Here is a 4851-nt window from a genome sequence, read left to right as displayed (position 1 = left end):
AGTGCAGCGGGCTTGGGCAACCCGCACGGCGCGACCGAGTCGATGCAACGAAAAAGAGCGAGCATGAACGTGCTTCTTGCCGCACGGCTCCCACTCGTCTTTCGGGAAGGTTGTGCCGTAGCGAGCTCGAACGCCGTCATCTCGGAGTGCAAAATAAGCGTGTTGGGGCGCCTGAAGGTGGCCTCCGCCGCACACAGACTGCGTCCGGCCCGCCGAAGGCGAGGACGGACGCGCAGTCGAACGATTACCTGGTTGATCCTGCCAGTAATCATATGCTTGTCTCAAAGATTAAGCCATGCATGTCTAAGTACATGCCGAAATAAGGCGAAACCGCGAATGGCTCATTAAATCAGTTATGGTTCCTTAGATCGTTTCTTCCTACTTGGATAACTGTGGCAATTCTAGAGCTAATACATGCAGTGAGCCTGGAGCCCTTTGGGTAACGGGTGCTTTTATTAGACCAAGATCGATCGGGTTTCGGCCCGTATTGTGTGGTGACTCTGGATAACTTTGTGCTGATCGCATGGCCACGAGCCGGCGACGTTTCTTTCAAGTGTCTGCCTTATCAACTTTCGATGGTAGGTTACTTGCTTACCATGGTTGTTACGGGTAACGGAGAATCAGGGTTCGATTCCGGAGAGGGAGCCTGAGAAACGGCTACCACATCCAAGGAAGGCAGCAGGCGCGCAAATTACCCACTCCCGGCACGGGGAGGTAGTGACGAAAAATAACAATACGGGACTCTTTTGAGGCCCCGTAATTGAAATGAGTACACTCTAAATCCTTTAACGAGGATCAATTGGAGGGCAAGTCTGGTGCCAGCAGCCGCGGTAATTCCAGCTCCAATAGCGTATACTAAAGCTGCTGCGGTTAAAAAGCTCGTAGTTGGATCTCAGTTCCAGACGAGTAGTGCATCTACCCGATGCGACGGCTCGGACTGAACATCATGCCGGTTCTTTCTTGGTGCACTTCATTGTGTGCCTCGAGATGGCCGGTGCTTTTACTTTGAAAAAATTAGAGTGCTCAACGCAGGCGAGTCGCCTGAATAAACTTGCATGGAATAATAGAACAAGACCTCGTTTCTGTTCTGTTGGTTTTTGGAATACGAGGTAATGATTAAGAGGGACGGACGGGGGCATTCGTATTGCGGCGCTAGAGGTGAAATTCTTGGACCGTCGCAAGACGAACTACTGCGAAAGCATTTGCCAAGAATGTTTTCATTGATCAAGAACGAAAGTCAGAGGTTCGAAGGCGATCAGATACCGCCCTAGTTCTGACCATAAACGATGCCAACCAGCGATCCGCCTGAGTTACTCAAATGACTCGGCGGGCAGCTTCCGGGAAACCAAAGTATTTGGGTTCCGGGGGAAGTATGGTTGCAAAGCTGAAACTTAAAGGAATTGACGGAAGGGCACCACCAGGAGTGGAGCCTGCGGCTTAATTTGACTCAACACGGGAAAACTTACCCGGCCCGGACACTGGGAGGATTGACAGATTGAGAGCTCTTTCTTGATTCGGTGGATGGTGGTGCATGGCCGTTCTTAGTTGGTGGAGCGATTTGTCTGGTTAATTCCGATAACGAACGAGACTCTAGCCTATTAAATAGGTGCGGGGTTCCCAGCACCTTACAACCTTCTTAGAGGGACAAGCGGCTCCTAGCCGCACGAAACAGAGCAATAACAGGTCTGTGATGCCCTTAGATGTCCGGGGCCGCACGCGCGCTACACTGAAGGAAGCAGCGTGTCTTTATCCCTGTCTGAAAAGACTGGGTAACCCGTGGAACTTCTTTCGTGATTGGGATAGGGGCTTGCAATTGTTCCCCTTGAACGAGGAATTCCCAGTAAGCGCGAGTCATAAGCTCGCGTTGATTACGTCCCTGCCCTTTGTACACACCGCCCGTCGCTACTACCGATTGAAGATTTAGTGAGGTCTTCGGACCGATGTCCGGCGCGGCCTTTCGGTTGCGCCGGTCTGTTGGAAAGATGACCAAACTTGATCATTTAGAGGAAGTAAAAGTCGTAACAAGGTTTCCGTAGGTGAACCTGCGGAAGGATCATTAACGGATTGTGAAGGGTGAGCGCCTCAGCTGCGTCTGCGCCCGACACTTTCTGCCGCTGACCCCGTTTGGACGCGGGGTCGGCTTTTCCCCACGGGGCTGCCTGAATGTGGAGCGGCACCCCGTGACAAATTGTTGCGCCCAGCGGACGCCAACACCGCGACCTTGGACGGTCGGCCAGGTGGCGGACGCGGGTACAAACGGCGCAACGCACTCATAGGTCGGCTTTCGACCCGCCACTGCACCGTGGCTCGAAGCGCTCGAAATGCGCGACCCGACCGCTGCGGGACCGCCTAGTACTGTAAACAGGAGCGGCGGAGCGCGAACGGCGAGTCGTGGTTACGTCGGTAGAAGGCGAGGCTGCGCGTTCCCGAAACGCCAGCCGAGTGCCCTCCCGACCGTTCGAGCGTGCAAGAACGAGACCCGACAATCGCGCGGCGACTGCCAAGTACGAGAGGAACGGCACAAGCGTCGGCGGTCGGTCAAGGAACTGGCGATGTGACGGGTCCGCTGTGCACCAGTGCATACCGTCCCGCCGTCCGCGGCAAGCGCCTCCGCGTCCTCGGGTGACGGAGGCTGCCGGTCGGTTCTTGCAGGCGAGGGATCTCGCTGGCACCGGTTCGCGTTGACGCGCGGCCGGTCATGGCACGGCGATGCGACGGCCGAGGTGCGCAGTACTCGATGGAGGAACCGCACGCTCCGATGACCGTCCCGCCCTCCGCGGCGTATGCGTACCGACCGTAATGGTTGCAGCAGCGCCGGCCGGCTTTTGAATTCGCCACACGAAACACGGTGCGAGATCGCGGTTAGGGGAGCGTCGACGTTGCCAGGCGTTTTGCTTGCTGCCGAGGGAAAGGCGGCACGGCCACGTCGCGCTCGTCGCGATTAGCGGGTCTGCGCGCTTTGGGAAGGTGCCGCAACGACTTGCCGAAAGAGGAAGCACGGAAGAACGAGGGACTTGGACGTCCCGACAATTGAACGCACTTGCGGCCAGGCCCTTGCTGGCTTCGTTCTTCCGCCTCGAGTAGGCTCGTACGCGGCTCCGGCGCCGAAAGTGGTCCTTGGCACCGACTTCGGTGGACGTGGGAAGTGCCGCGCAAGTACGGGCGCGCCTGGCTCCACCTGTTGGCTAAAGTAGGCAGCCGGATCGGCATTTTGGTGTGCGGTGGCAAACCGTGGATGCGAAAAAAGCTTGTGCGATTTCGTGGAACAAAAAGCGGGGGTCCCCCTTTTTATGCGGAGGAGACCGACCCGCCTGCCGTGGTGAACCGCGACGCCACGGTAAAAACGGGAGAGGCTTGTCGATGGGACCGTGCATCCCGCGCTCCACGGAGGCCGGGAGGCGGCCGCCCGAGGAAATGTGTAGCCGTCGAGGCCCGCATCTGCGTGCACTCTTATCCAAATGGGTGTACCGCAGGCATTTTCTGGTTAGGCGGGCCAATGAGAGCGAGCACACAACGATACCTACGGGTCCGGCTTGGAGAACCGGCTTCGACGCCTCCCGAGTATTTATAGAGGGGTGGACCACGAAAGCACTCGCAAGTAGCGAAAGCGAAACGCCGTCCGAAACACACCGTTTGCTCGATTTGCGGCAGCCGAAAAAGGCGCGGCAGAGTTTTGGAGTCCAAGCGTGCGCTGAAAAGCGCCCTTCTTGGCCACTGTTTGGCCGAGTGCCAGAAACGTTTGGTTTTGACTGTACGGAATTGAACAAACACTTTTTCACGACTCTAAGCGGTGGATCACTCGGTTCTCGGGTCGATGAAGAACGCAGCCAGCTGCGAGACTTGGTGTGAATTGCAGGACACACTGAGCACTGATTCTTTGAACGCACATTGCGGCCTTGGGTCTTCCCTTGGCTTCGTCTGTCTGAGGGTCGGATCACATATCAAGAGAGCCTTCGGCGCACAAGGGAACGTGAGCCGTCGACTCGTTTTGACCGCGTCGGCAACACGGACAGCACGCTGAACACCTCACAGCGAGCGCCAACAGCGGCCACTCAAGGGCGAGACGGTGGCGACCGTCGTGCCAGAGCCCAACCGAAACGGGGGCGACCGACTGCATTGAGGATGTGGCACCTCGTTGAGACCGCCGCAGGACTTCGAGTCGGAAGGAAGCCTGCAGGGAAAGTGCGGTCGAGGTTGCGTACTCCTCTCTGCGACCGGGCGCGCAAGAGCTGCGAGAGCCACGGACGCGCAACTTTAACGCACGGTAAACACGAGGAGCGAAAGCCGGCCAGCAAAGCTTCTCCAGCCGTGCGCAAAGTGCGCGAGATCGCAGCCTTGCGTTGCGCTTGTTGCCCTCGAAGTAAGCAGGGTGTCCCGTAGACCGGGCGCTCGAACACGCTGCGGGGCCGTGCCTCCTCCAGGCTTTGCCGCGCGAACAGGGAACGTTCGCGCGCAAAGCGCAGGGAGGTGAGGAGGCTGCGCCCGACGTTTGCGGTTCGCTGCGTACGCGGTTGATGCGGAGAGCACGGCGCGACGACTTGCCGCGAAGCGGAAAAAGTCTCCCGCACGAGTTGGCGAAACGTTGGCGAAGCTTAAGGCGTTCTCGTCGTAGTCCGCCGTCGGTCTAAGTGCTTCGCAGTTCCCGTCCCGTTCAAAAAACTGGGCCACTCCAGTTGGGGCGGGGGCGACGCTACACGAGACGATGCCTCTCGCCAGGCTGCGTGGCTGCCCTTGCGGCGGCGGCGACTGGCCTCGGCGGTGTTTGGGCTTTCGACACGGTCGTTTATCACGCAACTGCTCGGACGACGCACGCGCGCAGCGGAATGCCGCTTGCCAGCCTTGTGAAGATGT

At 58.1% G+C, this 4851-nt stretch overlaps 2 non-coding genes across 2 annotated transcripts; both read left to right on the top strand.

Annotated features, from left to right (window-relative positions):
* Positions 1–245: 245 nt before the first annotated feature.
* Positions 246–2059, top strand: LOC142790621 (small subunit ribosomal RNA). The gene has a single exon (XR_012889651.1). It is a non-coding gene; the product is annotated as a small subunit ribosomal RNA (ribosomal RNA).
* A 1720-nt stretch (positions 2060–3779) lies between these two features.
* LOC142790687 (5.8S ribosomal RNA) lies at positions 3780–3932 on the top strand. The gene has a single exon (XR_012889700.1). It is a non-coding gene; the product is annotated as a 5.8S ribosomal RNA (ribosomal RNA).
* Positions 3933–4851: the final 919 nt, after the last annotated feature.

The sequence above is a fragment of the Rhipicephalus microplus genome, unplaced genomic scaffold, assembly GCF_043290135.1.
Source record: "Rhipicephalus microplus isolate Deutch F79 unplaced genomic scaffold, USDA_Rmic scaffold_117, whole genome shotgun sequence".
NCBI lineage: Eukaryota > Metazoa > Arthropoda > Arachnida > Ixodida > Ixodidae > Rhipicephalus > Rhipicephalus microplus.
This window is presented reverse-complemented; position numbering and strand designations above follow the sequence as displayed.